Genomic DNA, 12,943 nt, shown 5'->3' with positions numbered 1-12,943 from the left:
AATTCTGTAGTGTTGAATCAACTCTGAGAGAGTTCATTTTAACACTTTGCTGGTGTTTATTTTTTCCCCAATCTTTGCAGTGTTAATTTAACGCTTCCTAAAATTGAATTTAACTTCCTGTTAAAATAACTTTATGCATAGTTAAAAATTAACTCTGCTAAACACCAGAAAGAGTTATCAACTTGCTACACTGGTGTACAGAGTTATATTTCAACACTGTTAAAACTACAATGAACTCCACTTTATTGTTAATTTAACTCCAATAAGAGTGATATGATTTACACTGAATGGGTTTGTGCAATACTGATTTACATTAATAAGTCATTGCAATGTTCAACTGATTCAATATACTATTCTCCATACTGAACTCCATGACCACTAAATAATTAACAGTTGTTTGAACTCTTCATAAAAGGATACTCACATTTCAATGCTGTGTGAAAGTTTGTAACACCATCTAATGAAATCCTGCACAGACAAGATACCCTTAGAACTTTTATTGCAAAGTCAGGGTGCGGTGTAAAAACTTTATACAGCAATACAGGTGTGAAATTAGCAAAGATGACAGTGAGGCACAATATAGATGTTTCCATCAGAGTTGTAAGAAAATTGTTTGTCAAAAGGTTTGTGATTAAAGAAACCATCAACACTGACAAGAAGAAATGGGCTTGATCTCTCCTCCATACAAAATGCACTGAAATGGTCATCAAAACTCAAAGTTACCTAGACGCTATCCACAGCCATCTTTCAAAATTACATGAATTTTTTTTTTTTTTTGAACACAGGCATATCAGATTGAAGGCCACAACAGACAAACAAAGCAACACGATAATCATTGCCAAGATGTTAAACCCAGCTGTATAAGCACCACAATGTGCACTCAGATCAAGACCCTGACATATCACATATCACTTCACATCCCTCTGTATTACATACCATCTCGATATATATTGGTCCATGTTCAAATCTTGTAAAAGTTTCCCAGTAAAAGGCCATGTGTGATTGATGTGCCTTCACCATAGTTTCTGTGCCACACAGAACTGGTATCTCCAAAAATGAGAGGTGTGTTGCACAACAAACACCATGCCTGACTTGCATTTAACCAAGATCTTTGCTTTCATCCATTTTCAAGGCAGTTGGCCATTTTTTTCTTTCAAGGTATCCGTAATTGAAAGCGTGAATTCGTTCACACAAATCAGTAAGTGTAATTGTCTTAGTGTTAACCAAGTGCTGATAAACAAGTTTCAGTTCATATGGTGCCACACCTTCCAAAATATCATGCATTATATCCACCGCGAAGTTGTCACATGTATGGTAATATGTAAGTGTATTAAACAAGCAATCTTTATTCAGACCAAAGGTAGATGACAATTGTTGGTTATCTCTTAAAGCGCTGCAGTGTTCAGAATGTTCTTTAGAACAAAAAACACCAGGTTGATCTTCAGAAATGATCCTCTGAAAAGCATCCCTGTCTGCTAAACAACGACAACAGTATGTTGCACTGAGCGATTCAACTAATCCAAATAAACTGTGCAGTGCAAGGTTGTCTCCTGTGATCTGTACATTTGTCAAACGTATGCGGAACCCCAGCACGACGATCACATCCACTGCGTGACTCAGAGAGACCCTCACTCTCTTTCCTACCCCCGTTCCCGAAGGAACCCTATTTCCATGAATTTGAACTAAATGCATTTTAAAACCAGAGAAAGTTCCAAACACTGATGTGCATCCAGCCTCTGCACAATGCAAACGCAAAAATTTTCCTGGATATAAGTCATGATGAAACTTTAGATGGCGACAAATTGAGTATGAATTCCGATGTATGGTTTTGCAAGCAGAACATGTAAACATAACTGAGGCAGAGCAGGTTAGTTCTTCAGATTCAGAAACCTGGCCCTAAATTCCCTCACTCTTGGCTTTTCTTTTGTCTTACCAACGCAACTATCAATGTTGTACACAGCTGTTTGGATGAATCTGTAAAAACAATCAAGTGTCTCGCTGTATGACATTCCAAAAACAAAGTGTGTTTTAAATAGCTCGTCAAATGCTGCTACTGATGTATGTGCTCTGCAAGGAATTGTCTTGTTGTCTACGATGACGTAGAACTTCTGAATCTTGTTTTTATGTTCGACGACGCAGAGCAGGAAGGGCTGAGAAGGTTCCAGACTGGACAAGATCTGAATGCTTGCACCAACCTGTAAAGGCAACAAAAATGTCTGAAAATCTGTTCTTATCTGTTGTAAAAACGAGCCTAGTATGCATTAGCATATTTGGAAAACTCAATTAAGTACAGTTTTGCTAAACTGATTAAACACTTATGTCATTTTTCTGTTTTCTCCATCTCTAAACACTTTCCCATTTATTGCACACAAATATCTCCCTGCGCTATGGCTCATGTGTTCAAAACACAACAAATTACAACTGACGCTTCTTAATCCACATGGTATGTTCTCTGATGACATCAAACGGCTATCAGTTAGATTAGGACCACATACATTACAGGAAGCAGAATTACCTTAAATGTTCACACAACACTTAAAGAGGTCATGTGGAAAAGATCTGCAGCCAGCACACAATGGAGGTGCGTTGCGATACAGCACACTAGGTGAAAGTGTTTGCTTTTGATAGCAAATGTGTCATGTACTTACTTATGAAATGAAATTGTACCATTTGGCAATTCTGCATCTGTTGGTTGTACTAAGAATGCAGCATGTTAAGATGTCTGCTTAAGAAAAACTTAACATTAAGAACTTAACTGCAGATACATCACCAAGTAGTCCTCTGCCTGAAGGGCACTCATTTTTGTAGACTTTTTGTGACCCTTTGATGTTGGAGGAATGACATGAAGCAGCAAGCACAGTGAAGCAATATCACGGTCCAATCCTAAACAGTTTAGTGTTGTAAATTTAAGTATAGTGTCATAAGTATGAAACAGGAGTTAAAAACTGACATGATAAAATCTCAAATTAACTGAACTTACCACAATCACTGTCTCCTTCTGCAGACCTTTGGCACTGTCAATGATGTGTGGTCTGAAAAACATTGGCCATCTGGCTAAGAACTTCCCCAGATGTCTCCTCTCCAAAAAGCATCAGGAAGTCCCGCTCAATCTAACATCAGATGATATGAGATAAATACTTGCCAGAGGTGGTCAACCCTTCTACCCAAAAAGTTATATTCCCACACTTCCTCCAGAAACCAGGTGCTACCCTGAATTACTTCATGAAATTCGCCAGTTCCTTAAGCAATGTTTCTACAAGAAGCACAAAAATTTACAACATGACAGTGCACCTTGGGCAGGGCTGGACATCTCTTTACATAACCCTACATTTTTTAACTAACATGGTTATATTTCACAAATAAATGTATACTCACAAGGCCAGTTATGTCAAGAAATCTTGGGAAGGTATCCAGGACATCTACAGACTTGTCAGGATCATGGACAAGTTTCTGTCGGTGTTCAAAAGTGGCCTTCATTTTCTCTGCAACTAGTGCTTCATCAGACAAATGATTCATCACAGATATTGCCTCTTCACACTCATGATCAGTCAGTTGTTGTACGGCGGTAGCTGAGCCTCTTATAGCCTTTGGACCACCATCATATTGTTCAACTGCTACCTGAGACCTTGAGTGATCAGATTAACTTCGCTGTACAGTTTTAAGATGCCAAGAAAGGTACCCGGAACCCGATGCTGGATCATAGAAGTGTTCCTATGGAAAATCAAAAATATAGAAATTATTAGCATGTAGTTCACTGATTTGACAAAGCTTTACATTTAACAACTGCAGTCCAGTCCGCAATGCCAAACTTACATAATCATGCTTTGCCAATGGGTCCTCCAGGTATGGGAACAAGGCCACAATACCTTGGGCATACTTGACTCATACAGTTAAAGGTAGGAATAGGGACATCAGAAATGCATTTTAACCATCAAAAGTCCCTTGAAACATACCCATGTACCTCCACCATGTCAGCAACTAACATATTCACAAGCTGTCTTCTGGTTCCATCTGACAGTGACTTTGTTTAATGGTACTCTTGCAAAATTTTCTCCCCCCTCAGCTTTCTTTGAGGAACTCTCAACTCTTGAGATGACCAGAGTCAGTTCAGAGACAGTTCAGAAAAGATGTCTGGGTCCACTTCTGTTCCCGAGGAATCTTTGTAAATTATTTCAGTGTCAGGAGGCAGACCAAATTTTTCTTTGACTGCAAAGAGTGGCATGGCATAAATTAGTGACTGTGTTCAGAACTACTCAATGGATAGCGTTGCAAGATCAACATTTACTGGTAAATTTCAAAGCATGTCCAACTTACTTGGTGGAACTGCTGGTAATCATAGGTCGTATCACTCTCAGTAACGTTGACATATTTCTGCTTTTCTCTGTACTTTACTTTCATGAGCATTGTCTGTTTGTTTTGATATGCGGTACATTGTTAAGCAATAGGGTCTTCATGACTTATTCAATCAAGAAGCAGGAGTGTGAGAATGGGTGAAGAAATTAGTAAAGATATTACTTTGCAGAAATTTGATCTGTCTTTATAACATGATTACTTCGATATGTACAAATATGTGAGTAGCATCATTACAAATCTCCGGTTCTGCTCTTTCTTGTGATATGTGTTTCATATCTATGCAATGATGAGTTTATGAGTAATTCAAACAAGACTAATGAGTAGGATTGCCAACTTCCTAAAAAGGAAATAAGGAAGGGGGGGCAAACGCACAAACCTGAATTTGATCAGTGTTGTATTTTTGAGCAATAGGAATAGGACTACATGAGAAATGAGAAACAGATTATCATTCAAGAATTTTATTTGGACTGTGCAAAATAACAGTTTAACATATATTATTTTCTCAATCTTTACAATAAAATAGAACTGTATTTTAAGAAAAACAATATAAATACATAAAAACAAGCTTCTTGAATCCCCCATTTTTGACAGTGCTAACGGGAAGCATGTCTTTTGCAATGCAATATGCAATTGCATTTGTGATGTCTTTCTGTCTTTTTGTTTTTTTTTGTCGTAAGGCACGGTGCTGGAAAATGCTGATACGGTCGTTTGCTGCTGGGTAGTCTCACTGTGTACTGGGTGGTGCTTGTCGAGGGTCGATGAACAACACTCATTTGGCACTGTAATTTCTTACTTTCTACGTGTTCTAACGAGTGATATTGTTTCAAATGATGAAACAGGTTTGTGGTGTTGCCTGTCTTTGATGGCACGTGTCTTCGGCACAGTTTGCACGCTGCTCTGTTTTTGTCGGATTGTAAATAGCCAAAATATCTCCAAACTACTGAAATTAGGTGACCTTTCTTGTCGACGATGTATTCGTCCATCAAACTGGTCATGGGCACTGCTTCTTCTTCGGTGTCGCTCATTTCGCTTGTTTTGCTTATTCCGCTCCAACTACAATCCTGTCAGCCACTGTGTCTGCAAACAATACCATGTGCTGGCCTGAATTTATACCTCTCACCGTGCAACCTAACTGCGCAACCCAGTCTCACAACAACTCGTGAAACTATTAACTATTAATCTATTATTCATGGTTGTGGATAAGAAGAGGATGGAGGGAGGCAGTGGGTGTGTGGGACAGGAACTGTGAGGGGAGAGAAAAGAGTGGTGGAGACAAGGAGGGAAGGATTTGGTGGAGGAGACAGGTAGGCAGAAAAACAGGGTGGAGGTGATGGAAGGGATGGGTGGAATGAACAGGGAGGGAGATGGTGGAGGGGACAGGCAGAGATGGAGCGGACCGATACGGAGAGCGAAGGAGAGGGAGTGAGTGACGAGGACAGGGAGGGTGAAGGAATTTGGGTAGGGGACAGAGTGTAAGGGAGAGGAAAGGAGTGGGAGAGGGAATGACGGGGACTGGGAAAAAGAGGGTGGAAGGGAAAGTGAGGGAGGAGTTGGAGGGAATGGGTGGAGGAGATAGACAGGGAGATGGTTGAGTTGATCAAGAGGCAGTGAGTGAATGAGGAGGGGGCAGGGAAAGGAGGAGGAGACAGGGAGCAAGATGGTGAAGGGGAAAGGGAGGGAGAGGGAGAGGGTGAAGGGAAAAAGGGGAAGGGGGAAAGGCTGGGAGGGGAGGGAGAGGGAGAGGGAGAAGGGAAAAAGGGGGAGTTGGAAAGGCTGGGAGGGAGAGGGAGGCAGATGGTGGAGTGGACCAAGAGGTAGACGTTTGAGGGGACAGGAAGGGACAAGGAATTGGTGGAGGGGACAGGGAGTGTGTGGGAGAGGTTGGAGTGCATCGGGATGGAGAGGGAGTGAGTGGACAGGCAGTTGGAATGAGTGGGGGGACAGGAGAGCAGGAGGGAGAGGGTAGCGTGGACAGGGAGAGAGAGTGTGAACGGGGACATTTAAGGAGGAGACAGTGAAGGGGAATGGGTGAAGAGGACAGGGTGGAAGAGAGAGGGAGATGGTGGAGGAGTCAGGGAGAGAGGGAGAGTGTTGGGGGGACTGAGAGAGGGAGAGGGTGGAGGAGTCAGGGAGAGAGGGAGAGGGTTGAGGGGACAGAGAGAGGGAGAGGGTGGAGGAGTCAGGGAGAGAGGGAGAGGGTTGGGGGGACAGAGTGAGGGAGAGGGTGCAGGAGTCAGGGAGAGAGAGGGAGAGGGTTGTGGATGCTGAAAGAAGACAAAGCTTTAGCTGTTGAAGAGTGGTGATGAAAATCTATTTTTCAGCCCAAATGTCCATGTACATCCTTAAATATACCATCATATTGAAAACATGATGTGGACAAACATGAAGATGTATTTAATGTATCTTTGTTTGCATGTCCATTTTAAATGAGGCTGAACAATGACTATGATAGACCGTTATAAGACTTCTGACAAAGTATCGGAGAAATGTCAAAGACGGAGAATTTCATCATATCTTACCATACTGTGTCACACACAAACTTCAAAATACATTCTAATAATTTAGCTGCTTACATTGCAATAACCTCACTTCATAATGGTCTTGAATGCAATGACGGTATTAGTAGCTCACATGTTCAGATATCCTCACTTGGTAATGGTTATGAATGGAATGACTGAATTGGTAGTTCATGGTACTATATATATATGTCACTTGTAAGCCACTGTGACATCACATGTGACCTCACAACCAAATCGCATACTGGCATACTGCTAACATGCTGTGCAGTATATATGCTCTACTAAATATTTTAGTATGTATCCATATGCACACAAGTACACTGTATGGATCAGTAAACGGAGTAATTTTCACATCAAATTGGATCTTTGTCTACATAAACATGAACCAAAATATCTTACCACACAATGCCATTTGCGTATTAACAAACATGAAGATCTATTTATATTTAAGTATATGAATCTCTCTCCCTCTGTCTACACAATCAAGGACTTCTCACAAACTACCAGATACCACAGTTTTACTTGATATTCTGATCATTTCATGATGGTTATGACTGCAACGACTACACTGGTAGTTTATGGTACAAAGTATATGTCACTTGTCATTGTGACATCATATTTGACATCACATTACTAGCGACCAAATCGCTCACTGACATACTGCATACTAACATGCTGTGCACTATACATAAACTTTCTACAAACTATTTCAGCATGTATCCCTACGTACATAAGTACACAGTGCGCTTCCTTTGTGAATGCACTAATTTTCAGATCAAATCAGATCTCTGTCTACATAAACATGCACCAAAATTCCTCATTGTACAATGTCACATGCATATTAACAAAGGTGAAGATATTTTCATATTTAAGTATATGTATCTCTCTCCATCTGTCTATATAATCTTTAGAAAAGCTAAACAATGACCAATAAACTATTAAAGAATATCTACAAGAGAGAATGAATCATAACTCACCATGCCACAATACCACAAACTTCAAAAAATATCCTGATAATGTAGTTATCATTTTGACAACCTCACTTCATAATGGGCATGAGCATAATGACTGAATTGGTGAAGAGTGGCAGAGTATATATGTGACTTGTAAGCCACTGTGACATCATACTTGACTTCACAATATGGGAGAATAAGTCTGTTTTTATACCAGAGGCATAAAACAGACTTACCGTACCACAGTACCACAAACAAATATATTTGATGTTCAGATATCCTCACTTTATAATGGTTATGAGTGCAGTGACTGTATTTGTAGCTCATGGTACAATATATATGTCACCTGTAAACCACTGTGACCTCACAACACTAAACACCAAATTGCATAGTGGCATACTGCTAACATGCTGTGCAGTATATACTCTCTACTAAATATTTTAGTACGTATCCATACGTACACAAGTACGCAGTATGCATCAATTGTGAATGGAGTAATGTTCAGATCAAATTGGATCTTTGCTTACGTAAACATGAAGCAAAATACCTTACTGTACAATGCCACATGCATATTAACAAAGGTGAAGATATTTTCATGTTGAAGTATATGTATCTCTCTCCATCTGTCTATGTAATCTTTAGAGAAGCTGAACAATAACCAATAAACTATTAAAGAATATCTGCAACAGAAAAATGAATTATAACTTACCATGCCGCAGTACCACAAACAAACCTCAAAAATATCCTGATAATGTAGTTGATATCATTTTGACTATCTGGCTTCATAATGGGCATGGGCGTAATGACTGAATTGGTGAAGAGTGGCAGAATATATATGTGACTTGTAAGCCACTGTGACATCATACTTGACTTCACAATATGGGAGACTTGGAGTGTATCAGGCAAAATATCATTCTAAAAATGTATCATACAAGGAAAGGTTGTAGAGATCAGGAATGAGAGGGAAAGAAACTGGGGGTCACAAGAAGGCCTGGAGGCAGGAAAGGGTGAAGAAGAGAGGGGACAGGGAGAAGGACTGTAAAAGTCCTCAGCTGTAGATGAGGGGTAACAGAGATGGCAGAAGTCATCTGCCTACACAGAAATGTACAGACTTACCACAACAAAGATAACTACATATAAGCAAACACCACGATATATTTATTTTTATATACTTTTATATGTCTCTGTTTCCATGATTCTCCAAACAGCCTAGCGGTAACCAATAGATCAGTAAGGATGCCAGACAAAATAACAACGCTATCCAAAATGGAGAAATTAACCAACAGACTAGAAAGGACTTCTCACAAACTACCAGGGGGATAAAACGGTCCATAACCACTGGACCACAAGCAAAACAAATGTATTTGATGTTCAGATATCCTCACTTTATAATGGTTATGAGTGCAGTGACTGTATTGGTAGTTGCAATGTATCTTGTAAGCCACTGTGACATCACACATGACCTCACAACACTAAATACGAACATGCTGCACAGTATATAATCATAATTTACCATTCTGCAATACTACAATCAACCCTCAACATACACTGAGATAATTTAGCTGATATCATTCTGATAACCTCACTTCATAGTGGCTATGACTGTAATGTCAGCATTGGTAGCTTATGGTAGAAAATTTATATATATATATATATATGTATGTATGTATGTATGTATATATTCAGACTAGTCAGACTTGTGGCCATGTTTGCCCTTCATACCCTTTCACCTGTCTAAGTCACTAGCCTTCTCTGCCCACACATTCCCTCAGCTCATCCACGTCTAATAAATTAAAACTTCAACATTTGTAGCGCAGGTTCTACAAAATCCTTCTCACTCAGGGGAATTCGAGACTGTGAGTCTGCACACGATTTGACACAAAATCAGGTTTTTAATGATGTATTTTTCCTCTTTTTTCTCCCTGTATTTTAACACGTGGGTCATCATTCCATTTTAAGGTTTGTATTCACTTTTATATATTAGTACTCTGGGGCTTAAAAGAATACTACATGAAGGCGTGTTTAGTACTATTGTTTGCTTACTAAGGAAGCTATTACAACAGACGATTAAGGAAATCTGAAAAACTCGGAAGGCTATCAAATGTGATAAATAAATGGAGAAATTAATCATGACTTACCATACTGCAGTACCACGAACAAACCAAATTTACTAGATGTTCAGTTGGTAATGGCTATGAATGGAATGACTGAATTGATAGTTTATGGAACTATATATATATATATATATATATATATATATGTCACTTGTAAGCCACTGTGACATCACACGTGACCTCACAGCACTAAACAGCAGATCGCATACTGGCATACTCACGGTGCGAAACACGGGGGTCTCGGACCTTGACCTTAAAAATGTCTTTTAACCCTTAAAATCCGACAGACGCAGCCCACGTCCAAATTCACATCCCTTCTTCTCCGTTGAATTGCTCACGACGTATTCATCGCTAACGATGCTAGTTGCTTGTCTATGCCACGAAGTGTTGGAAAAATAATTCTGAATTTACATCAAATTTAATCATAGTTACAATCTGCATACAGCTCTGCGTCCATCTCCACACCCATGGGGTTGCAAACCGTCAAGTAAAATAGGAATCATCCCGTAATAGGAAACTAAAAGACCTGTTCCGTGTTGAACTGATATGGGACGCGCTTTGTTCCGTATTTTTGAAAATCAATTCAGTGCAAATCTATGGGAGAGAAATATTACAGGTTAGACTATTATGACAGGGCGATTTGTATGAGAAACCCTGCTGCTCTTCCTCAGCCTGTCTGTCATGTTATATTACACTACCCAAACAGAGAATGCGCTTCTCATTGGCCGTGAGTCACGACCAATGAGAAGCGCTGTCAGCGTTGCTACGATACGCCTGACAGCGCTAATGATTGAAATTCTTTCATAATACCAGGTCTGTTTTATTCAAAAGTAGGGCCGGGGGATTATCAATAATTATCGCGATATAATTTTCCTCGATAGAATTATAACAAATGTTCGATAAATGTTCGATATAATTACTTTCAATGCTTAGATAGCATGCACAGAAATGAATCACGAACTGCCAATCATGTCGCATAGAGGTATGGATTGCGCAGACTGCGTTGCAACCCAGTCTCACAACAATTCGGGAAACGGTTACGTAATATTAATCTATTATTCGTGTTGGCGCAAATGTAATTAACCAAAAAGTCCTGTGCACCAGCACGAATTTTAAATCATTGTGTTATTGGCCGGCGATTTTGTTTCTCATCCGCGTCAATGCAAACGGAACAGCCAATCAGAAAGCCAGTGACACAATTACGAGAGGCCAATTACGAGTGAGGTAAGGATTTCTTCCCGCATTATAACTTTAAATAGTTATTGATATGGTTAAACCGAAATCACCACCTCTCCTACTCTACTGTCAATACACGTGCTTGCCTTGTCATTACAAAAAAAAAAAAAAACGTTTCGTCGTCCACATTTAACAGATTTATTTGTGCATATATTAAACCTGGTAGGCAGCTAACAGCTAAATAGCTAATGGGCTTACTATTAAAAGCTTGGTAGGGAGCTAGCTAGCGTTAGCTAACTAAATACCTAATAACTAAACAGTTACGGTTAGGCAGGTTGGCTACTTTAAAAGATACAACGGACTATTTTAACAGCAGCTTCCCCAACCCTTTCCTCTCAGCTGTACTTGCTATAGCTACATCCAGTTACCTATAGTGATAGACAGGTTTATTCCAGTTAGCTTGTTAGCTAGCTAAATAGCTAAGACTTGACCATACTTGACTGACTGCAGTGTTGCCAAATGTACAGCAAACATGTGTGTCGCTAACAAGCTAATTCCCAATCTGACATGTAGTGTAAGATAGCTATTCTTTTGGCCGTCCCTAGAATTACCCAAGGAGGCTGTTGGTTCATTTGATTCCTGTTCTGAAACCTTGATAAAGTTTGTTTAATGTTAGTTGACATGTTGTGCAAAAAATGTATTTAGGCTGTCACACTCATATTCTGTATTTCAATGTAAAAGAATCTTATAATATCTCATGTCACTTAAATTATGAATATCAACATGTAAAAATATGTCTTATAAATTACATCTGTGCTTTTATAATATCATGGATCTTTCCATTTTCATGCACTGATTAGGCTATTTCTCTCTCTTTGTTGTTCAAGCAATGGCACGTGGTAAAGGAAGTGTCCTTAAAAAGTGTCCTCATAAAGTAAGGCTGCAAAAAAGGCTGGAGAGGTTTGACAGCAAGCAGGCAAAGTGGGTGGATGCTAGAAAAAGAAACCACAATCAAGCATCCATAAAAGATGAAGCAGTTATACTGGTAAGTGTATTTGGACCTATACCACAAAGACATAGAATGGCAGAAACTGCTATCAGTGTAATGTTTTAAACTCTGTAATAAACATTATAGCATTGTCCCCTTGTGCCATACTTAGTTTAATGCTTTAGTAGCAAGGCTACACATGATATAAAGTAATATACACCAATTAACAGTGCAGTCCATGATTCCAATCCAATAGACTTGTCAAATTCAGGGAGTCAGGTGCATGCAAGGGAGGGGTGTAATTTGATTGCTTGTTGTGCTCAAATATCAACAGCCATTCACCAGAATGCTGACTGCACCTTTAATTTGTGCTAAAATGCAATCTTGGAATATGATATGATGTCTGACATAGGTTTTTTTATACATAAACATCCCTAAATGTTTCATGAAATATATGGTTGTTGAGCTGGTGTGTATATAAGGTGAATGTAATACTAAATAACATATTAGGATGATAATGTACATTTGCCACTTTACAGCATTTGATAACATACTGTTTACATGTGTGGTGGTCTATGGTCCTATGTGGTTATGGTTCCTAAGCAGGTTATAAGCTAAACTATCTAGTAACATATTTGAGTAGCTCTGGCTGGAAGGAGTACCCACTTCAGTCCTCAGGGGAGGGACCCCTAGCTGCCCACTAACTTCCCAGGCACTAATCCAACAGATATAATAATCTTTGTAATGTTTTGGGCCTTATCATCTTTCACACATTGTAATGTTAAAGGTTTAATTTCAGTTGAATGGGTTGTAATAGCTTTAATTTAATAGCAATAAGAA

The sequence above is a fragment of the Megalops cyprinoides genome, chromosome 16 (genome assembly GCF_013368585.1).
Source record: "Megalops cyprinoides isolate fMegCyp1 chromosome 16, fMegCyp1.pri, whole genome shotgun sequence".
In the NCBI taxonomy this organism is placed as follows: Eukaryota; Metazoa; Chordata; class Actinopteri; order Elopiformes; family Megalopidae; genus Megalops; species Megalops cyprinoides.
This window is presented reverse-complemented; position numbering follows the sequence as displayed.